Below are 24,986 nucleotides of genomic sequence, written 5' to 3' on the forward strand. Positions count from 1 at the left end.
AATATAAATAAATGTGAAGCACACACTGGAGATATAAAGTCTTGTTTTCGTGCACACTAATGTTCAGTCGTAGGAACATGTTGTGTGCCAACGTGACGGCTAAGGGCATGTTGTGCTTCATCTAAAAATACACACAGAAGGTGAACTTTTGACACACAGCGAAGCTTGAAAAAAATAAAAAAAAAGTCAGCCCTGGCCTCGGCATGACCCGGCCGTGACCCCGGCGTGAACCAATAACCGGAGAAGCAAAGTCAATTTCCCATTCACGCTCCGCGCTAAAGGCTCCATGAATAAAATACACACGTGGAGACACAATAAGCGCACAAATGCGATTGGCCGGCCACATGAGGGCAACCCCGTTTCTGCACCTGTGTGAGAAGCAAAGCAGCCCGTGTGACATTAGCGCTTAGGACGGGGAGAGACACGTGGTGAACATGACGTAGATCTGCAAGTGACATTTTTAGCGCTAAATGGCATGAGATGTCTGTAGATGTAGACTGTGTAGAGCCTGCTAATGCTAATAACAGATGAGAGTAGTGCACCTTGTAGCTGGTAGTAGCTGGCCTTTCTTCATCCTTCAAGTCAAACACCACAGCGGTTTTCAAAGAAAAGCGACACAAAACCCTGCAGTTTGAACCACAGGTATGCATAGTCAACACAACGGAATCTGAACCAATCATAAAACTGGAAAATAGCAACCACTGCATTCCTACCTGTCAACATTTCAATTAGAAAATAAGGAACACTTTCTGGAAAGTAAGGGAAATACTACAGTCGTCCATCGCTATATCGTGGTTCGAACATCGCTCCCTCACTATATCGCAGGTTTTCCAAAAATAATGAACAAATGATGGTTTGATTGGTGGTTAACTATGGCATATTTGTCAAAGATATTGACAGACAAGTTCCTGTATATGTAGTATTGTGGTCACTAGGCACCAGTAATGACGTTAAGATGGCATGACCTTTCACACTGCTTGGAGACTGGCTACTGAGCCAGCAGAGCCCAGCCATGCCAGGGCTGAGACAGACGTTCCATGGCCGAGACAGATACTGTATGTCATGGCGGAGACAGACATGCCGTGGCCGAGAATAAAGAAAGAATAATCGGAGTGTGAAAGTGAGTATAGGGGTGTTATTTAATAATGTTAAAACCCGTATTTAGAAAGTCCTAAACAGCTTTTCGATGCTCCAATTACCAAAATATTGCGTTTAATAGTATTGAATCCTACTTCACTGAAATTCACTTATTGTGGTTGTGTGTAGAACCCATGAACTGCAATAAACAACGACTGTACTTGTCTTGCCACAAGAATATCCACCAGCAGCCACCCCCCCGAACCGTTCGGCACAACAAGTATTTTCTTGCAACTGTGTTATTTTATTTTGAAGGCCTGACTTTGCTGGCTACAGGATGTGTTACACTGATGTCCCGGTGTTGCTGAGCAGACCAGGAGAGTTGTTTGGGGTTTTTTTCATGAAAGATAAAAATAGGTGAAAAATACTATGAAAACGGGAGGGTGCCAGGAAAGAAGGGCAAAACATGAGAAAACGGGAGGGGTGGCAGGTATGACTGCAGTGAGCTGCGTTTACCTGAAGAGACGACGATGTGGGCGACAGTTTGACCCTGGAACGGATTATTCCTGCTTCCGTGACTTCCTGTGGGGCTAAATTGAAAGAGATTGTTTGTTGCGCAGCATGGCACCACTCAAACAATCACCGATGTCTGCTGGTGCTCGTGTGTGCATGAGCTGATTGCAAACAAGGCTGAGCGCCAACAACTCCAGCGTGCTTTCATTTTCATTTAACGAAGCCATGAAGTCGTCACACTCCTACATGCTAACCCTTCAGGCCGCGTGGGCTGGAGAGCGCCAACACACACTTTTATGACTGTCTTTTGCTCCCGATTATGAATGTGATCACTGGAGTGGGTGTTACTTGATGAATGCGTTCATTCTGCCTGCCTGCAAGTTATTGCCGTGTGCAGGAAATGTCATTAGTCAGGCGTCAGGTCATGTTTGGATGTAACTGCCGTGCTTTCTTTTGGCTGTTTTTGCAAGTATGCACTGGCACGACTAGCAAACGCTATAAAAAACTTCTGAATCCAAATCAAGAGAATTTGGATTATCATTTGGTGTTACCATTGAAAGTACTCTGAATGTGGCTTGAAAGAGTGAAACGCTGCCAAGGCGTCCATGGTTGGAGGGAAGAGGAGGCGTACATGACAGCGGAATGAAAACCAACCAAAAAAAAGAAAAGCAGGCAGTTAGGCTGTAATGAAGTTGCCTTGGCATCCCTAATATAAATAGAAGAGCAGTAGACTATTTTGATGTTCTTCACGAAACACAATAAATCCAAGCCAAAGTCAAGATATGCTGAGCACTTCAATATAAATACAAGCCAATATTACATCTTTTTCAATAAATATTTTCATCTAATAATAAAATATTCTATATATCGGAGGCCTTCATTTTCCTTCAAAGATTTTTTGTTTGTTTGGTTTGCCATTTTGGGAGGGGGGGACAAAGTTAATCAACACATAATGTGACATTTTTGAAATCATTAAAAGGTAATTATTACTGTAGATGACCAACTGCTAGGTTTTTGGGGAGTTTTTACAGTTGTTTCATTACCTCCGCCAAGGAGGTTATGTTTTTGCCGGTGTTTTTGTTTGTTTGTTCGTTTGTTTGTGTTCAAAATAACTTGAAAAGTTCTGAATGGATTTGGATGAAATTTTCAGGAATTGTCGGAAATGGGATATGGAAGAACTGATTCAATTTTGGGGGTGATCCGGATCGTCGTCCGGATCCAGGAATTTTTAAAAAGATTCTTTAACACTTTGACATTGGACCATTTTTGGTATTTGTGCATAAAACTCCACAAAAAATGGTCAGAGCTCTTGGGGGAAAAAAAATACAGGACAAGTTTCCAACAGGTTATACTACATTTCAAATTCCGATCCAGATCATGGAATAATTCCGGATACCATGATCCAGAATATCAACAAAAAAAAAATAGGGGACCTTTGGAATTTTCATCGTAGGAAGAAAAGAAATGCTACAGCACCATTCTATATAGCCAAGACACTGTGGAATCTGGATGTGTTCATCTTCAAAAGCTATGGAGCTACTGTAGAACCAGAAGAAAACCACCATTATGGAAAACGCCATTTTTGGGAATAACTAGTGAACTGCTCCTGATATCATTATGGATCCCATTGCTAATGCTATGTTTTTATGCTCAAGGAATCGAAATATGTAGCTAAAATAAATGTAGGACTAATATTTATGCTGTAAATCACAATATGGGGGGGAACTACTGCGCTTGCCGGAGGTCTGCGCTCTCCGAGTGCTTTTCCAGTTTTCAATTGATTTCATTATTCTCAAATATACATATAAAAGCCAATTTCTTTTTCTTTTCTTTTTTTTTTTTACAGAGCAAACAACTTTTTTTCTTTCTTTCTTTTTTCTTTCTTTGTTGTAACTTTGAATAGATTTGTTTTCAGTGTAGCCCGAATCATCCTTGGTTATGTTCTGATGCAGACTGTTTAATGTTTAATGTTATTTTTAGAAAACATGCAGGCCAACAAAAACAATCTCCTGCTGCAAACAGCCCCCAGGTCGGTCAGTATGTTCTCCAGTAGAACAGGGGAGGTTCCAAAAAGGCTCAACAGCACAATTTTTTCCAAGCTTTGATATTCATTTCTCCATTTCATATGTCATGTTTGTGGCATTGTTTTTGAATGTAAAACTGTGTACGTTAAAAAGCCTTTAACAGACCTCTGCATACATTTTTGTGGCACGAGTCCACAAATAGTAAAAAAAAAAAGGGATTGCTCTCCAAACATAATATCCTTTCCTAAACCTCCTTTTTTGCAAAACTAGGGAAAAGTGATGTTAAATGTTCAGTTGTCCACTCATTTGTAATTATTTTTGCATTATTTTCTGCATGTAAAATTATGATTATTGTCTCTAAAATGTGTTTTGTGTTAAAGTTTTGGGGTGTCTGCAACAGATTAATTGGATTTATTACTTTCTATGGGAAAACCTACCTTTGTTAAAGTCCGATTTGGCTTAAGTCAGACCTTCTGAAACGGATTAATGACGTTCACAATGGCACCATTGTACAGACAAAAAAGAAAGATATCGCACTTTCTGCACATGTTGGCATCTCGAGTGCTGCAGTATGTACACAATGAAACTCCAGCTGTGTTCTATGCATTCAACAGGGACAAAAGTGCATTTCAGGATGTCACCCATCCGAGCAACGTCGCAATCAGTCTGTCACTATCACAAAACCTGACCTTTCTTATAAGAATGTGGCAAATTGATCGACTCTCCAAGCAGCTGAAACAACTCTGAGCATGACTCGTTCATGACAACCTTCCTGGCAAAAATCCTTTAGTGTTTCCGTACATTCAATGTATTTGTGGCAGCACGCCACAAATACATTTGGCGCTAGCTGTTGGCCCTTGCTCATAAACACATTATAAGGGGACTGACTGTGGGTGTAGCTTGTCGTTCCAACTGCATACCGTAGGTGGCATCATTACACTGCTTCTAAACACACCTTGTACACACCTGCTCTGCCAGAGAAGAAGAAGATGAAGCAAGAGGGAGCTATATTTAGTATTCAGACCCCTCTAGATTATGTTTTTCCCCCAAAAGTCTAGCAACTGTTTCTGGTCTTATTGGATACATTTGGAAGCTAACATGAACGTGGCTCCATCTTGCTTGTGAAAAAAAATCCAATCAAACCAAAAAATATATATAGTATATATATCAGTTTTACTTTTCATGTTTTTTTACTTTTATCTCCTGCATGGTCCATGAAAATAACATGCACACGCGTCATGGCCAATTATGCCGATTAGATGACGATGGCGTTTAAAAAACAGATTGCAGTCCTGTGGGAAATTCTCTATTTTCATTTCCTGAACGTCCATAAGAGTCAAGTTGATTGCAGGGCATGTGGGTGTCATCACCTCGATAATACTAAGAAGCGGAGTTGCTCATTAAAGGAGCACTCATGCACTCATCCGTTATCTCAGCCAAGCATATTGTCAGAAAAAACAATCCCGTTTAGCGTTATGGAGGCTTTTATCCGCTGTTGAGATCCCACCGTCACCCTCATATATGCGTACAGTATGTTCACGACGCCACATCCCATCTTTTGTGTGGCGAGCGCGGAGCCCACACTTGTCATGTAAATGGTTCCTTCATAGCAGAGAAACACAATTAGTTGAAGTACTCGCCAGCATCGGGTATCAGTGACAAGCCTATTTGTTACGGCCGCTTTTAATAGTGCATTAAAAGATTTGCCTGACGGAACACTAATCAAAAATGTATAGTCCCTTTATGGGACTGTATTGTAATGGTGTTTCTGCTGTCTGCCTGGGGGGCCATATTTCACGCACTGCGCCGTCGTCTTCTTCCTCGCTAATGTGGCTTTCCTGCGTCGGCCACGTTGGCCACTCGGGTCAACGCGGAGGCTGTGGAGAGGCGATAAGAAGAATTCTTTTTCATTTGCTCTGCTCAGACGCGTGTCATCGCTGCTGTGTGATTCTCCACTGATCACACGTCAACTTACACCCCTTCCCTTCCCTCAGAGACCGGCTGCCATTTACACGGGAAAATTCATTCCACAACATATTCACTCCTCATCGGAAGGGAAAACAAAGACTCTTTTCAAAGTAAGAGTTTCTTTCTTTGAATCCCTCAGACCGTCTGCAGATGTTGGCGTTATTGTCTTACAGTCAGGACACAGCGCTAATTGAAATTCTCAGCCTCTGCACAGGGGGAGAAACGTAACGAGGAAATTCAAGACAGGAATGGGAAAGGCAGATGCTGCAGAGTGGGGGGTGGGTGGGGGGTATACTCCGAGAATATACAATCAATGCATATTAGCCGGTGCAGTACAGCAGACTTCAGTATAGTTGGTACAATTACACATGACAACACGCGTGGAAAATTCACACAACATTTTGAAAGGATTTCAAAATAAAAAAAATGTTGGCTAGCATCACGCTGAAGAGCAGTGCAATACCAAAAGATTCCACAGGGGCACCAGAATGCCTCGTCACACTACGCACGAATCAAGCAGAACCAGCCAGAAGGAAAACGTGTCAACATTTGCACCACACTCAGGAGAGGATTTGAATGCTGTTGCAACACTGCGCAGCGTGCATTGTTCCCTCATGGGTACGCATGGGTCACCACCACATCCCACATCCGAGAAGTGTGGCATTGTTGGGTCCCGCTGTGTCTCACTGTGTCCCGCGTGATGCCACAAACCAGCAGGCATCACCCCCATAGCTTCATGAATCCCTCTATTTGCAAGGGACTAGAGAAGAAGCTCATGCAAAAAAAAGGTAAGTCTACATTTTCTCATAGCTGCGGATCTAGAATGTGCAAAGAGCAGGAAAAAAGCAATAAACTAGAAAAAAGAGGCACTTTCTTAGCACCTCTGCCCTGTCCACGGCAGCGGCTGCTGGTGGAGTTAACCTGGACACGTCTCCTTGGTGCTGCTGCCAATACGGCAACACTGGGACACTGCTGCTGAAGTGTCCCAGTGTTGCCGTGTTGCTGGATGCATTTCTTTCCCAAATGTGATCAGAATGTTTAGAATGCTCTTGGGAATAGCATAAGAATATTTAGAATAGCCTGAGAATATTTGACATGCAAAAACAATTCTGGCCGGCCACAAGACTGGGCCCTGATATTTTGAAAGCAGTCAGAATTTTTAGAATGCACTTAGAATATCCAAGAATAAACCAAGAATTTTCATTCCGACGGCATTCTGGCTCATTCTGCCTTTAGTGTGAAAGGGGAATCAACGTCTTTGGCCAATCCATAACTAACCTCAGTATGGAGATACAGTGCAGTACTGGTTGGCAGCTGTGATCAAGGCGTCAATGGTGGTGACCTTCTATTGGGGAAGCATGCGTGTCAGCTTCCCAGCATGCTGCGGCTTTAAATGAGTATCAAATAGTAGTTGTGCATGCATGCTAATGAGTAAGCGTAGTCCATAATGTGTATGGTACGGTTACATGAAAGGATGAATAAGAAAACTTTGTCTTGACTGGCAAGATGGAAGGCAAAAGGAGCAGATCCCATATTGACATCGCCTAAAAGATGTCATCCCGAACATGAACAGGCGAGAGGCCTAGCTGGTGACTGTGAAAGGTGGGGGGCAACGATGTTCCAGACCTGACACCTGAAGACGCCTGAATTTAGAATCCAACTTTATTAAACATTCCCATCGCTAAGGTTAGCTTATGTGCTCACCCAGTCTTGAAGGAGCATCATGACTTTGACTATGTGGCAGTCACCAGCAGAGGGATCAACATTTGGGACTCAACTTCTTTCCTGCCTAAACGGGCTGCTGCAGAAATCAAAATCAATAAAAGCTCGCGTGTGAATAACAAAGCATCTCTGGAAATGTTCTTAAAAAGAATCCATGAGCTGAAGTTTGTGTATCTCCTTACGGTTGGCTCGTGTTTTTCATTGGACAGCAACTAGCTTGGTCCACTAACCGTTAACGCTCCCTCTTCTCCATCCACAACTCACTTTTCCGTCATTTGCTGCCCCCTTTTGGCCTGGAGTGCATGCCGGACACGCCCCAAACGTAAACAACCAACTGCTCCAATGCGCTATGAGCGTCCTTGGAAACAAGCTCCTCCCTCCCACGCCGTCCCGTGCTTGGCGTGCTGCCTCGGCGAGGAACTCTCGTAAAAGATCTCCAGCGTGTGGGCGAGTGCTGCACCAATGCACCAACATGATTCAACTAATAGGCCTTGAGCGACATCAATCAGCACATATTAGCACACAACACAAGACGCCTGCCAGCTGGATGATAGATTCAAGACACTCAAAAGCTTTGTGCCGCAACGGAACTGGAATAGCAGACACTGATATGCATGTACAGTACACGTGTACATGTACACGTGTACAGTACACATGTACAGTACACGTGTACATGTACACATGTACGGTACACATGTAGAGTACACGTGTACATGTACACATGTACAGTACACATGTAGAGTATACATGTAGAGTATACATGTACGGGTAGAGTATACATGTAGAGTCTACATGTAGACGAACGCATACTGCAATCAAGATAGAGTCCAGTGTTTCATGGGCTTGTCCTTCCATGCAAACTCCAAGTATGTCGTTATGGACTTTGCTTTGTTCACTGGAAGAGAAAAAGGGCTTCTCCAAAGTTGGAAGCAAACAATTGCCCACAGTGTCTTGGTAAAATAAAGAATTAATATTCAGGAGCAACTAAAGACTCTAGAATTTCTTCATTCCCAATGATGCCTTCCACCATATTTTTGTACGAGGGAATATCACAGTTGTCTCAGTTAGGGGTCCAAAGTCCAAAGTGGGGCCCAGGGCACAGTCTAAAAATATAATTTAATAAGACAACTTAAAAAAAAAACAACAGCAGCAGCAAAAATGGACAAATAAGCACCAATTGTATAAGAATAAAGTCAAAATATAAAGAGAAAAAAGTTGTAATCTAACGAGTAATATTAGGAACCAAATAAAACGACAAATAAAACTGCAATTTTTGGAAAATTAGGTTGCGGAACAAGTTATAATGTTAGGAGATAAAGTCCAAATATTATGGGAATAAAGTCATCATTACGAGAAGAACATATAAGAAGAACATTTCAACAGTTGGGCGATTTCAAAAACAAAAGCAGAACAGCAGAAAAAAGAACAAAGTCAAAATATTAAGACAGAAACGTATTCTAATGAGAAACAGTTTATATAACTGGTAAAAATAATGATATTTCCATAGACAGAGTTCAAATATTGAAGAAAACGTGGTTTTTTTAAGTCGTAATGTAACGAGAAACAAACAAAACAAAATAAAGTTGTCATTTTGGGAAAATGAGGTTAGGAGAAGTTCCCATACGATGGGAATAATGTCAAAATATTACAACATTATTTCTGAAGACAGTTGAAATATTTGAAAAAACAAAAACGGGAAAACAGATCAAAGGGCAAAGTTTTCACCGATATGACAAAGCTGACATGCAGTTTTTCTTGAAATATACAGTATCTAAATAAACGTATCAGCACGTCTTATCAGTATCAATATGATATCAACTATCAAAGTGACCAAGTTGCATCCTTTCATCGCCCTCGCTGGAGAAGCGTGATCGTGACTGAGCAACACGATGGTTTTATTGCGTTGGTCATGTGTTATAATTGCAGTCAAGTGGTGTCCAATTCCAGCTGCAGCATTGGAAATGAAAGGCACGCATGCATAAAGATACACGTTTGCTCCATAATGCAGTAAGCACCGTGCAGCGTCCAAATGACACAATCAATCCGTTTTGGCTCATCTGAGCAGCATCCTGAAAATGTAAGGTTTTAATTGCCATTTTTTTTATTGTTTTCAGTCATCATGATAGCTTTTAGCGAGATAAAAACCCCACAAAGGGCCAGTAATTGTGAAATATGAAGCTCAGCGATAATGTAGCGTTGACGGCGACACATAAATCCTGATTCTTGTCTTTTAAAAGGCTTTAAGCGGAAAATAATCCTTGCCTTGTGTATTTAAGCTTGTAATGGCCTCGCTGCTGGTTGTTCACTTTAAAATATTCATATGAAACACCTAATAGCTGGCCGGTCCCGTCATTAGCATCCTGTACTTTCACTGCAGCCTTTTGCATCCAGTAATGACCGTGCGTCTGCATGGAGATCATCTATCAACCAGGAGGGGTCAATAATTCTCCTCTTGACATCACGCTTTTAAAGCCATTTCACCAAATCTCCTCATCACGCCGTCCATACGCGGGCGGGACAGCGTATTTAGGATAGATGTTTTGCACTTAAACTAAATGAATGCAGCCTTTCGTCATTGGCAGGTCCCGCCTGGCTGGGGTGTCGGTAGGACACAACGACTTTTCCTCAATGATGTTCTGGCGTCTTCCTCGATAAAGAAAGCATCCTGTGAGTCGCAGCCGCCGCCGTCGCCGCATTGCGGTCGAGTGGTATTGTTGCCGATGCAAATAGTTTTCTGTAATGGCAGCTAATGGAGCTTTAATGGGGGGTGTCATGCAAGCATCTATCTCACCATCGCTAATGAACAATACAACTTACAATATCGTTTTCACACCACCGGGGCTCTAAAGTCGGGCTGATACAGATATCCTCAGCATCAATACCAGATCACATCAGTCATGACTTTGAATGGCATTGTTGACATCGTTATGGATGATCTTGTCTACAAGGTCAGGGAATGAGTTGGTAGACACAGGAGGGCCCAACAAACAGGTTTAGAACTTTCTTCTGTCGCTTCTTTGGTGAGGAAGACAATGATGCTATTTCTAAAAATGGCATCGCTGTCTAATTTGCGCTCGTTACGTTCACTTTAGAAAATACACAATGCTTACACTCCCCCTAATGTGTGTCTGTGCTTGTGGTGAAACCCCCTTAGACTTCTTTGACAGGAAGTGCCCTCGCTCTGCTGCGTTCCCGGGAAGTCACACAACATCCGCATCCGATGTCGCGATTTAGATAAGAGTGTAATGAAGGCCGCGTGCGTTCGTGTCCACATGCTCAGACGCTATGTTTCCACTTCCCGCCGTAGGCCTGAGTTAGTGGCGCTGACCCACATGCCACCTCTCCATGCGCAGGGCCGCTGGAGCGTGAGCGAGCACCACGGCAGCGGCGGCGGAAGCGGAAGCAGGGATTAAATCTAGGGCCTGATGCTGCCACTGATGCGAAAGGACATCTCTATTTATTCCCCAAAACAGTCTCAAAGGCGCTGACACGCAACATAACGCAAAGTGACACGGCCACCAACCACCGCCTCTGCCGTGATTCATGCAGGAAGGGTTCCGCATCGCAGCGTGGCGCCCGTCTAGCCAGCACACTTCAAAGTCGCTTATGATTCGCTTCGCCGTGACATTTCTTGTGCTGGTCTTCAATGACCTAGCCTCAGCAGCGCCCCCCATTGGCTGAATGCAGAACACACGCACGCACACGCGCGCACACGTTTAATAGAAGGTTTTTCTATTTGTTACAGAGAGAACGGTGATCAATAGCGGCAGCTCCCTGCTATCACACCCAGCCTTCCAAAGCCTGCTCTTTCAATAAAGATGATAGACAGCAGTTTAGAAAATGTGGAGGGAAGATTCATTTGCTGCCTCTCAAGACAACCACACACACACACACACACACACACACAGTCTGGATGTGCAATTTAAATGTAGCGAGTGCTCCAGATTGGTATTCATGTGTGCTTTTGTTGAAGATGAATTACCCTGCCGTGTTGACGGATGCAGCACATGTTGTTGAAATCAGCTCATTTTACATTTCCCTGACATAAATAATAATGGCTATCCTTTGGCCCTCGCTTGGCCATAGACTAGCATGTTAATGCACGTGCATGCCGCTCTCTGCTTTGCTCCTACGGGTTTAAAAGTGCACGCTATCATCATCGCTGCCAAGGTGAAGTTCAGCCATGCAGGATGTTGCAGACAAACAAAGGTGGAGTAAAACAACAAGAACCTCCTGAGTGGATTTAATTAGCGCTGCTGATTCCAAAAACACTCATTTAACAGGAAACTGAAGCACTTACATGCTGGCGGGGAGGCATGCCACTAAGCAAAGCTAAGCAAAGCTAGCATGGATTCTTTCAGTTTTCTTCTTCTTCTTCTTCTTCTGGTTGGCACACAAGCTGCAGCATGAGCACACATTTCTACTGTTTGAGCTTTTCATGTGGATGCTCACACTTCACACCTCCTGCTTCGACTACTGTCTGGAAGTAGGGCGCCCTCTGGTGGTTTGGAGGACTGATGTAGCCAAGTTCGTCATCGTCAAAGCTTCTTATTTCTATGTCTCGGGTTTTCCGGAGTACAGTCATCCCCGCAATATCACGGTTCAATTATCGCTCCTTGCTATATCAGAAATTAATTAATTAACACATGAGTTAATTGATCTCATTAATTCCATTCTTTAGTAATCAGCAGTAGAACAAAGGTAAGTTTCAGGAAAACTTTAATTCCCAACAAAAAAGGGGGAAAAACAGCTTTTTGTGAAGAGGAATTTCAAACAATTTTTTGACTTTTGTGACAACTCAGATGTCGAAACAATTACGCCTCAACATAAACAACACAACAAGAGTTGTTTTACATCCAAATAATTTATTTACAAATATAACACCATCAGCTATTTACAGTTCTCACATTTGGAACTAAACTGCGTGTGTGCACGTGCGTGTGCATGTGTAAAAATGTCCCTACGATGCGTAACCTTCTGCACGCTACACTCCTCCACGCTCTCTCACTTGCTCCTCGCTGTCCAGCGTTAACACATGCAAAACATGCATGCCGACCTCTTCTCAAGTGCACTTCTGCCACCTTGTGGCCGTTTTTATGGCTTAAACCTGCTTGAAACGCAACGTCTTCCATAGCGCACTTGCGGCATCACCTCTTTTTGCCTCTTGCGCACTAAACCGTAAAAGACGTATGAATACATGTTTGGGTTTGGGTTTAAAAAAGGGTATAAACACGTCTTTGGTATTGAACGAGTTCATCAATCATGGCTTGGGAAGCACCTGCAGGTGTTCCCAAACCTGCAGGTAGTGAGCCAAATACCTCAAGTATGTTTTAATTGCTTCTTTGAGCTGTCAGTCAACATCTCCATGACAGCGTGTATTATTACATCCTGCCTTCACGTCCGTCCTCCTTGGACACGCCCTGCAGATCAATGACTGACCAGCCTGCCAAGAGAGCGATCAAGTCTATAATAACACAGTCGCTCCATCTTGTTCCTCAGCAGTAAATTACCTGGCCTCACCCCCGCCTCCTCCTCCTTCGATCCTGGAGGGATGTTCATTAATGTCCCAGCTTTACATCAAATTCACTCAGCTGGCCTGCTGAGAGCATCACAGCCTGGTTGCTAACATGCTAAACACCGGTCAATGCTAAGCACTGACCTCCACGTGCATACAGCGTCTTTGGCATCTTTCTCTTCAAGAACGTTTCCCTCACTTGGATACTCGTGATGGACACTTCCCACCCTCAGTGGTCGCCGTCTTGGCTAGGAAGCGAAAGAGGAAGGAGGAACTTGAGTGCTTGCAATCTCCCACTAAAGAGGTGAGAAGAAGAAGTATTGCATTCGTCATTTCCGGTAAGTAGGCAACAACAGTGATGAGTGAGTGCAGCAATACACTCAACATTCACACCCTCAGGAGCCAAGTATCCTCTGCAGTCTACACGGATTACTTCTTTACAGTGGTGGGAAAATTACTTTTCATCAAAGTAACTAGTTACCAGGTTGCCTGAGCGTGAGCAACCACAACACTTGTTGCCTCGCTGTTTAGCTTCCTGTGCAGCGACGTCCAGAAGGCTGACATAGGAACCAGCGCACATTTGATACAGCAGATTCATTGCAGTTAGAAGTGCAATCGGATATTTCATTAGAAGGTATGCATTATTTCTATGCTTTCAGTTATGTTCTCTCATTTTCTTGATAAAATGCCTTCATCGATTTGCGTACAATGCACTTTGAAATGTAATTATGTGTGGTTTTTTGCTTGGTTTGACTTAAATAAAGTATGTAAACATAATAGGAATAAAAATGATTGAAATAAAATGGTGCCATCCATCCATGCATTTTCTTCCGCTTGCCCGGGTCTGGGTCGCGGGTGCACTTCCCAGTCTTCGGCCACCTGTTCCAGCTCCACCTGGACGACACTAAGGCCTTCCCAGGCCAGCTGTGAGACATAATCCCTCCAGCGCGTCCTAGGTCTGCCCCGGGGCCTCCTCCCAGCTGGGCATGCCCAGAACACCTCACCAGGAAGACGTTCCCAAACCAGATTTGGCTATCGAAAACCACCCCCCAACAGGCAATGCACCGGACCCTTATGTTTGTGGATCTGTTAGTGGGTCTCAACAGGCGCCCACCTGCAAGCCCCTCCACCGGGGCTGGCTGCAGGGTGGGGCCCCAGTGTCCCATGTCTGGGCAAAGTGTGGTCTCGCCCTTTATTTGTTTCTCAAAGTGTCTTCTCAATGGCTTGTGGTCTAGCCCGCCACCTCGGACCTGTCTTGGGAGACCCTACCAGCATGTAGCCCCGACAACATAGCTTCTAGGTGGTGATTCACGGAGGAGTCCTGACTTAAGGAAAATGAGGGTCCAGCTTGAGAACCCCTGCTTTATAGGACACACTGTTAGCTTCCTTACATTCAACAAAAATCCTCGGCCTTTGGATTTTTTTCAGCTAACAAAGCTTAAAAAAATATAACTTGATTGACAAGTTTGTTGTCCTTTCTAAAGACACGGTTAGGCTGTCACTTGTAATTTAGCGTTTGACAGTTCCACACAAGCACTCGATGTCTTCCTGAGAGGGTGAAAGCTTTGAGGATGCTGGGATCGTGTCCAGAGAGGTTAGCTGCTGTCCAGCATGTCCATCAGCGTGTCCATCAGAGTGTCCATCAGCGTGCATTGAAGCCTGAGCAGAAAGTAAATGTCCTAAAAAGAAACATGATTGGCCGAGTGCTTCTTCCACCTGTGGAATGCTCACGGACGCCTACGACACTCAGGACTGCTTTAAAAAGCCATCATCTTGTCCAAACGTTACAAACACGCTGTTATTAAACGAAAATAGGAAGCATGAATAATGACACGGTGAGCGCATTCTGCCGTTGTCACGAAGAGAAAGCTCATTTGTTGTTGTCAGCTGTGGCAGCATGAAGTGTGCAGAGGACACGTTTAAAAATGATCGCACTCAAAGAGACACCCAAATCATTTTTACGGTGCGGTTGGGGACAACAGCCTTTTACGGGTCAACAGCAGTTTGTTTTGGTGGCTAATAAAGCTGGATGTGAATAAAACACCAGCCCGCTTGGTGTCGGGCAGCGCTACACGCTTACATTAGCATACTAAAGGTCAGTGTTGCCGCTTTCCAGAGCGTGGTCACATAGCGGTGACTCACTGCTGTTAAGTAGATTTGGACATGCATTTATGCTCCTCGCATTTGCATGGAGTCCAAGGTGAGCCGGCGTCTTTGTCACATTTTGACATTCAATTTAGCGCCCTGGATTTTCACATTATGCTGACTTTTGCTGATAATGTGACGCAGCAGCAGGAATCTATGCATAATACCTGGAATCGGCTATGAAAGTGCTGTCTAATCTACTTGTTCTCACACATGGCTCCACTGCATTGACTGCGTGATTGGAATAGCAAGAATGAAAAGGCAGCCCTCGTGTCTGATCCAATGTTCAAACGGCAACAATCACTTGAACACAACGGCTTTTGTTTGGTGAGATTTGATCAGAATTCAATAGACTGTACCTGCATGTCGGGAAGGAGTGGAGGGAAGAATGATTGCAAAATCTATTTCCTGTGCCAGTCAGTCACGCTCCAGCAGCCACGACGGCCGCTCCAGTCCTGCTGCATTGTTTTGATGACAAGGTGAATGGACGCCAGCTAGCCAAGGTGACAGTTTACCTGCTTTGTTGGGACTGGAGCGGACACCGAGCAGTTTGATGTGTCTCGGACCCCGTAGACAATCTCACAGACCCCGCTCGGGCGCGCATACGCCACTGGAATTTGTTGGACACACAGGGGAAAGTGTTTGAGAGGCATCTTGCGTGAAAGCAGCCTCATTAGAGCGCTTGGCAAGCATTGATTGTTTGTGCACATGCACTCCAAGGATGAGCATGAGAGCATACTAACTGGCTAACTGGATGCTTTTTAACGCACTGAGTTTACACTATAAACCCAAAGGCACTACTTGTTCAACTGGATCAGGAACCTGGTTGGCACTGCCAGCACTAAGTAGAGCCTATTGACCCTCTGTCACAGATCCTGTTCATTATTTTCATGGACAGAATTTCTAGGCACAGCCAAGGCGTTGAGGGGGTCCAGTTTAAGTATTAAGATTTTATCTCTGCTATTCGCACACCATAAGTCAGGAGCTTTGCGTAGCGACCGAAAGGACAAGATCACGGGTACAAGCGGCCTTTCTCTGTAGGGTGGCTGGGCTCTCCCTAGGTAAGATAAGATAAGGTGAGAAGCACTGACATCAGGGAGAAACTCAGAGTAGAGAGGATCCAGATGAGGTGGCTCCAGCATCTGGTCAGGATGCCTCCCAGACGCTACCGACTGGTAGCAGGCCTCAGGGCAGACCCAGGACACGGAGAGACTATGTCTCTCGATTGGCCTGCAAACACCTCTGCCCTCAAGACCCGACATTGGATAACCAGAAGAAGATGGATGGATGGATGGATGTTTACAAATGAAGTGGTCCTGATGGTGTCATCAAGCTGTGGTCTTCAGCGTTTATTGCAGCATTTATCTGAGATGAGATTCCACACCACCGAACCAGAGGCTGTGGTTCTCAGCCGAAAAAGTGTGGCCTGCACCCTTTGGGTTGGGATGAGGTCTTGCCCCAGGTGTAGGAGTTGCAGTGTCTTGGGGTCTTGTTCATGAGCGAAGGAAGGCTGGAGCACAAGATCATCAAGCGAATCGTCAGTGTCTGCAGTCATGTGGTCGTGATGAAGTGAGAGCCAAAAGGCAAAGCTCTCGATTTACCGGTCGATCTACATTCCTACCCTCACGTATGGACATGAGCTTTGTGGAGTGGCCAACATAACAAGATGGCGGACACCGCAGGGTAGCTGGACTCATCCAAAAACAGTCATCCGGGCTGCTCCTTCGCATGGAGAGAAGGCAGTTGAGGTGGCTCGAGCATCTTGTCCGGATGCCTCCTGGACACTTCCCAGGTGAGGTGTTCCGGGCATGCCCTGCCAGGAAGAGGACTTGGGGTAGACCTAGGACACGCTGGAGGTACTGTATTAAATCTCACAGCCAGCCTTGAAACGCCTGAGTGTCCCTTCCGGTGGAACTGGAAGAGGTGGTCGGAGACTGAAGTCTGGGCAGCTCTGCTGAGACTGCTGACCCCGCAGCCCTCCATCCATCTTTTTCTATGCCGCTTATCCTCACTAGGGTCGCAGGGGTATGCTGGAACCTATGCCAGCTGACTTTGGGCGAGAGGCGGTCTTCCCGATCTCCTGACTGTGTGGCCAACATGCTAACCACTAGGCCATCAAAGCAGCACCCACGGTAAATCCACAACTAGAGCAAAAGCATACACCTTTAAAATGAGCATGAACTTCAGTTAATGGATCAACCATCTTGCTGTTCACATTTAATCTTCATATGCTGTAGACGCACTAAATCAGGCCTTAGCGCTACCCCTCGACTTCAAAATAAATAAATATCTCTTTAATTAGCTATGAAAATGGCTTTCAATTTTGGTGTTGGCCGGCGCTAATTTGCAGCAGCTGTCAGCAACATGAGGATTAATGGAGGTGTCATACTCACTTTATCCAAGAGCTTACATTCTATGTGCCTTTTAAGACACGTTATTAAAGCTTCGCCTACACCCACTTTAGCGCCGATTACACACTCAAACGCCTCCAAACTCCTGTACACCACGTGGACTTTGGCGGCAGAGACAAAGATGAGAGCGTGATTTTGGAAATGTGACAGATTTCTGCAAAAGGAGCGCAACTCCTTTATTGACAACTACTGCTGCATTCCAGCAAACAAACCAAAAACTTGGCAGACGACCTCCATAAGAGGGTTTTGTGTTAGCTGGTCGTCGTGGTGTCGTGGTGATCCAGACCTCAGGCCTTGGTGGCGCTCTCATTAAAAAGTAAACGCGTGACGAGGCCGATGGCGGTGAGGCAGGTGGGCGTCCTTCACTTGACTCATTCGTGTTCCTGCTCGCTGTGAAGGCATTTAAGCCAAAAAGTGCCGCAGACTATTTTATGGATTGCTGGAATGATTCTTATTTGAAGCCCTAATGACGCGTATGGAAAGGGAAAATAAAAACAATTGCCCGCATCCAGCCGATCGCTTGTCCTCTGTGGCTGACATGAAGTTAGTTTTCTACCAATCGCTGAAAGACGCAAGAATTCATCAGTGGATGAAGACCACGAGGAACACGCCAGTGGTAATTACATGCCGTCCTCATGTTACCACATTTCCATGCCTATAAATTATTCATAGCGCGGAAGAATACATAGGTCATAGGTCACATTGAGGAAGGGCATTGTTATGTCCGTGTGTCAAAGAAAAGGAAAGTGAAAATAGACACGATAAAATGTTCCGAAAATACAGAAATGCCAATCAACACTGGCTGCATGCCCCAAAGATAAAGATGGTATCAAAAAGATGGTATCTTTGAACATGTGAAAGGAATGTCTAAGAAATGGGAGTAAGAACTACGTAGTGTAGTGCTGTCTCCTAGTAAGCCTGCAAATAAAAGACTAAATCAAAGGCAACCGACAACAACAACAACAACATCAATGATGCCAAATTCAATCATATTAAGCAATACGTTTCATGAAAAATAAGTTATTAATCTAATGCTCTATCGACAGAAATTACTCATGAATCACTCAACGTTTTTACTCCAGTGTTTGTATACTTAATCTCAAAGTGTTGCTTTACTTATTATTTCATGTCCCCCACTTATTCTCACTTATTTTGATTTTATTGGCGTTTTTTATGTTTATTTGAACATGAACACAAAATTTATTCCTATTTTCTTAACTTTTATTGCATTTTAAATTCAATTTAATCTTTCTTCCTTTTCCTTAACACTGCACAGATTTAATGCCAAAACATAAGCAGAGCAAATATTGTAAGTGGCAATGTGTGAAATAAGGTTACTAATGAGTTATTAATAACACACAGTCATGGAAAACAGGATCAGAGCAGCCTTGTTTCTTCCGTTTCTTGTCCCTTTGAATGCCTGATACAACTAAAGGAACCTTTGTTTGGACAAACATAACAATGACAACAAAAATAGTGCACGAGAGTTCTACTTTTTGGCAGTACAATGCTAGAGCTATTCATGTAAGAACTTACGTGATTTTGGTTATTATGAAGAAAAGCATGGAAGTTGCTCGATGTCAGCTCTTAAATGAAACTTATGAGCTACTGTATATTTGTTATCGTCATGATATTCGTCCAAACAAATGTACCTTTAGTTGTACCAGGCATTAAAATGGATCAATAAACAAGAAACAAGGGGAGAGGGGGTCTAACCATTTTTTCCATGACTGTACAGGATATGGAGGAGAGGTGGGATTAAATCAGCTTTGCTTCTTCCTACTCTTTTTCGGACATGTTGGATTATGCAAATGCAACCATGTGATGTTCATTTGTGTACCTCGTCAAGCATGTCTGAAACAAATTACCATACCATACCACACCACATACCATACCACACCACAAACCACACACCATACCACATACCATACCACACCACATACCATACCACATACCATACCACACCACAAACCACACACCATACCACATACCATACCACACCACATACCATACCACATACCATACCACATACCATACCACACCACACCACACACCACACCACACCACACCACATACCATACCATACACCACATACCATACCATACCATACCATATACCATTCCATACCATACCACACCCTACCATACGTTCTGTGTACAGTATGCGTGACTTAAGTGTTCATTTGGTAATCATTTAGGTATACAAGCTCCTACTTACACTAAAAGTCCACTTTAACCGCCGTCATAGGAACGGTAGGCCGAGGACTTCCTGTCCACGGCAAGAAAGGCTTTTCATTTTTCAGCCAACTTATCCTTGACTTGAGAAAGTCACGGTGCATATTTAATCACGTGACTCCAGAATAGAGCGCCCAGTGAGGCTGGCGACCGCAGGACGAGCCTTGGGAAAAGTCGTCATGAGCGGTGACTCGGAAGGAAAGCGTGCAGCCAGTCGTGACCATCAGGAAAACGACCACAAATGTTCAGGCGAGAGCCGACCTGGACCGAGGGCAGGTCATGGGAAGCTAATTTTGGAACAAGCCTTCTTGTTTCATCATGCGGATGAGGAGGAAGGGGAACATGCAGCACGTATGCAAACACCTCCTGGTCTGGGTCGGCCGTGTCGGAGCACGTTAGCACTAAGCGCTCCTCCACCTGTGCACGCTGGCACGACATGAATATACATCACAGCGACTTCACACTCGCTCCATGGCACGCTCCCGCTCCTTGTCCAGACAACGTGTAACCTGCCGCGTTATTAGCCGGCCTGACAGAGCGGAGATAAACGTGGAGGGCGGCAGAGAGAGCTGTCAAAAGCGGCCAAAACACGACACTTTGAAAGCACAAAGTCACCGTCTTCCTTCCTGTTGCTGCACAATGGAAAAACACGCAGCACGGGTGATAAGAAAGCCGGTTTGCAGAGAAATCTCCTGAGATCTGCCACCTTCCCTCCAGTCTCTGAAATAAGAAAATCTGGTCTCCACCATTCTAATTTTAAAAAAGGTCAGCTTTGTCCTTTTAAATTAAACCTAACTGACAACATTCACATTCATTATTCCCAGTCTGCAGGCTTTTCTTTCTGCTATCAGCTTCGCTTTGCCACTTGAATTATTCATCATGCTGCTCCATTGTGCTTCTGTCAGCTTGGGAAAAACAAAAAAACACGTTTCTAAAACCGCATAGGCGACCGACGAAATATTCAAATGTGAGCAAACTGTTTTCTAAGATCAGTGTTTTATATTTCTAAGGCCATGTTCCACATGAACATTTGTTGCAGGTTAGTAACAGTGGCTAGCATCTTGCTCAATGCTGATTGGCTAAATACAATTTGTACCAATACGAATCTATACTGACGAACATTCAAGCAACTTTAAATGTCCAAAAATGTCAGTTTACTTGTTAAAGGAAACATTTTCATTACTTTCAAAAAAACAAAAAAAACAGGGCAGGATGGCTGGAAACAGTAAATGTCCTGTGAAAACAGGATGTTTGGTCACCCTAAATAAGGACTACGTCTTGCATGAACATTGTAACATCCATGTGCGCACCTTTCACAGCATTTTACAAAAAACATCACAAATGTCTCGTGTGTTCCACTTCATCTGAGCTACATCCACCATCGTTGTCCCTTTTCTTATGAGTTAGCGTGTTTTCCACAGCAGCTGTCGTCAGAGTGGAGCAGGATTCACATTCACACACGGGTGGCGCTGTACAAAAGATGTACACATCGATTAACGTTGATGCTAATTTACCACCGCGGTGGTGCTCGTGTCTTTGCGCCGCTCAACACTAATTTGTGATCTATCAGGAGGCCACAAAAGAGAAAGGTAGTTTCCAATTATGCTTCATTACAGCCAGCCAGCCCTGAAAATGATGCATGCGGATCATAAACCTCGGCTATACGAGGGCTTCAAGTCTGGCCCTGCAAACAAGCTAAAAAGTTTGACCTTTATGCAAATCCTAAATCAGACAGAGGCCGTTAAAGCGTTAACAAGCTGGCTGAGTGTGCTGGTAAACAGGTCGTTAAAGGGTCCGCCTCTGCCTCAAGGGGGCTTCTTGGCCTCGGGGGCCACTGCAGCTCCTAATGACGCGGAAAATGGAACAGGTTTGGTAGAACATTCTGGGCTTGTTATACTCACTGTGAAGGGCTTGCTCTTCCTTCACCCTTTCAGACGTCAACACAAACAAAGGTCAACCCCAAAGAGTCCTTGACTCAAAACTATCGTCAGTTTGAATGATGTGGTTACTTTTACGCTCAATTAGCCACAGCGTGAAGCAATGAAGAATGTCACGGACGAACCTTAGCAGCTGACATTTGGCTGCGTCAGTATTGTCATTCATGCAGGTCACCGTATTCAAGGGCACTGAATCAATCGCAACTGGACTGTTCAGGTTGTCCTAGAAGACGTCATCAGTTCATGCTCAAACACTAGATAGGACAGCTCCAGTCTGAGGGAATGGTGCTCGACCCGGGCACATATTGTTTCAAGTGCGTCCATGACCACTGGTGCAACTCAATGAAGACTGATGAGGATGATTGCACCCAAGGCTCGTCGTTGGCAGGCATTTATCATCACTCTGAGAACTGAAGAAGCCTTTTGAACGAAAAACAAGGAGTCCAGTGGGCTTGATTCAGCTTTTGTGTCTTACCATGACCTGGATGACTGACAATCTCCACCGGCGTATCTTAATGGCTGTCATTTTGCACCAAAAAAAGAGTGAAACCATTCTTTCTTGGGGGGGGTGCCTCTACCTTAGAGGATAAATGCTTGGATCTTGCACCACTCGCTCAGACTAGAGCTGTCCTAGCTAGTCTCTGAGCATGGACTGATGCTCAGGTGAGAGACAAAACGTCTCCTAAGACGACCTGAACAGTCCAGTTGCCATCGATTGAATCCCCAAGCAATGTCCACGAGTATGTGCACGTGCGTCGCGCCTAAATGCCACTTGCCAGCCTTCCCTTCAGAAGGCCAAGCACTGATATGTTGGCCAGCGTCCCACAAGGCCACTTAAAAACTCACAGCCTGCTGTTTGTCTTCATGTGTCGCCATTGGCCCAGCTTTCAAATGAAGTCATTTTTCCAGCGTGGGGTGAATATGACTAACGTGTCAATATCACGAGCCCCCCCGCTCCAGTTAAAGTCTACAAGAAAGAGCGACTCGTGTCGTTGAGGGACGGCCAAGGGGCTCAGCGGCTCCTCTGATTGGTCACTAAGGGGCAGGAAACCGCTCGGCAAAGGCAACAACAACTATGCTCGCAAAATGGTGACCTTTTGCTTGGAGCGTCCCAACGTTCCCTCGGTTCCTCCTGCATTGCTGTCTTTGTCTCTCCTTTCAGGTTCTCGGGAAAGACGCTTGTCAGAAACCACATTTGGCATTTTGGGACATCAAGACGTGTTAGTAGCAGGAAGTTCATGGCGATGGAGGACAATCCACCGTCTTGACAGGAAATAGCGTTTTTATTATGGCTAGACACCCAGGAGGTCGCCTCAGAGACCACATGTTGTTGTTGTTGTTGGGTTCCATGAAGTCTTTGTGGGGCCGTGAACGCTGCATCGTGGCCTCCTGTCTTCACACACATGGATTTCTCTCTTCAAGTTAGGATGATATGAAGATATTTGTCTGTTGAAACGATGACCCATCGTAAACGGAGCGTAAATGTGTGAATTGTGAATCAAGTTTTCATCGTTCTTAATAATTCATTTCAAATTTGAAGGCTTTATTATTGTTTTTATCATTTAAAATGACATTTTCACATATTTTATATGATTTTTGTTGTTGTTGTTGCATATTAGCTTGGCTATATTGTAAATCACCCCGCTACCTCCATATACTGCAGAGTTACTTTATTACTTTATTAACAATGATTTTTTATTAATTAATTTAATGAATAAATGTATTAAATGTCTTGCATTATTTATGCTATGACATAAAATACACAACTTTTAAAAATGTACCAGGTCAATTTGAACAAAGGATCAGTATCGGATCAATATCGCCGATACCAGCCTGAATTTTACTCAGTATCGGCTTAGAAACAAAATCAGTATCGCACATCACTACAGGTGATTCACTCTGATTGAAGCATGGAAGATGCCTGCATGTGTAAATGTAACCTGAAAGGAGTTCATGTCCAATAAGTGCACTGTGGCCATTTGTCCAGGAAGGTGTGATCAAACACGCCCTGATAGAAAACAATCTCTAGTTGATGCAGCTCTCACTGTAAATGCGTCTCGCGGCAGAGAGACACGTCTTTTGAGCTCTTGATATTTGCCATGACTCGCTGCCTCCGAGTGGAACTCACTCTACGCCCGCCCCCACCGTCCCTCACCCCCCAGCGCGTTAAAATGGAGAGGGAAGAGGGAAGAGGAGAGTCCCTCCATCACTTATCCTCCACTCATGCATGATTGAGAGGCTTCTGGCAGCTTGAAGGACTGCATCATTTATACTGGACTCCTTCACAAATCAAGAGGCCAGCAGCAGCTGCTTGTTAATATTGACAGAGAAAGACAAAAAAAATTAAAAAGCAAAATGAGCAAAAGCCCAACCCGAGGCCAAGATGATGCCTGATCTTTTCCCACTGCTGCCGCACCAGTCGTCCACGGAGACGCTCCCGTGGACGCTGAATCCAGGGATTTCAGACAAAATGATCCATCACAGGAAGGAACCGTGGGGAGAAAGAGCTTTTTTGGTCGGAATGCTTTTGGTTTGGTCCCAGTAGTAACACTCGTGCCGTGGAAAAAAAAAAACAGAACAATGTGTGACACTATAAAGTCATACAAGTGTGGCAAACCGAGCCCCCGTCTTCGCAGAAGCACCCGGCTTCATCGTGGTGAACCACCTTCAAGCAGAGATTCCCATCACTCAACTCTTGTTTTTCAGAGCTGAAGCTCCCTTCTGCTTCCCCGGTCGCCGCCGTGCAAAGCTTGCAGCTGTCAGTCACAGCTTTGATGTCTTTGAAAGTGTGACACTGCTGTGATAGCGGATAGCTTGCACAGCTCAACCTCTGTTGGCGATTCCATGGGAGAATGAATTTAGCACTTCCTCTTTGAAGCCTCAACCAATCCCCGCAAGACTGAACACAACAACGAAGGAAGAGGAAACATCACGTACCTTTTCTTTTCTCAACAACAGGAAACATGGACCAATTCCCGGTTGGAGCGTGTCCGATCTGACACAACAAAGGTCATGACGACTGAAGAAGAACAAACGCTCTACAACGCCCTACAACTCTGTGCCTTTTGGCTTACTGGGCCAACTTTAATCCTCATGAAGTTTGCCAAAATACAAACCCTGACACTGCTTTTTGGAGAGCAGATTAGACCTGCATGAAGACAAAGCAGCAGAGAAAGAACCTCAAGGAAACAAGGATGGTTCCGTCCTGTCTGCTCAAGTAAGCGTCCATGACCATTATTACAAGTGGGAGGAACGCTGACGAGTGATTCCACCCAAAGGAATGTGGATGGCTGGCAAAGGCACGGCTCCATTGTAGCTTAACGTGCTCATGGCAACAAAGCACACGTTCATCTTATTATTTTCATGGTGAAAAACAACACTGAAAGGCTGTAATCTCTTGCTTTTGTGTTGGGGCGGCCCATTTTGTGTTGAAGTGATAC

The 24,986-nt window shown here is 44.5% G+C and overlaps 1 long non-coding RNA gene across 1 annotated transcript in view; it reads right to left on the reverse strand.

The window, feature by feature from the left end:
- LOC129174431 (uncharacterized) overlaps positions 1–24,733 on the reverse strand; it is an 81,105-nt gene extending 56,372 nt beyond the window's left edge. Inside the window, exon 1 of the long non-coding RNA XR_008567450.1 lies at positions 24,484–24,733. This is a non-coding gene — a long non-coding RNA (uncharacterized LOC129174431). The remainder of the gene's footprint in view (positions 1–24,483) is intronic.
- Positions 24,734–24,986: the final 253 nt, after the last annotated feature.

This window comes from Dunckerocampus dactyliophorus, chromosome 21 (assembly GCF_027744805.1).
Source record: "Dunckerocampus dactyliophorus isolate RoL2022-P2 chromosome 21, RoL_Ddac_1.1, whole genome shotgun sequence".
In the NCBI taxonomy this organism is placed as follows: Eukaryota; Metazoa; Chordata; class Actinopteri; order Syngnathiformes; family Syngnathidae; genus Dunckerocampus; species Dunckerocampus dactyliophorus.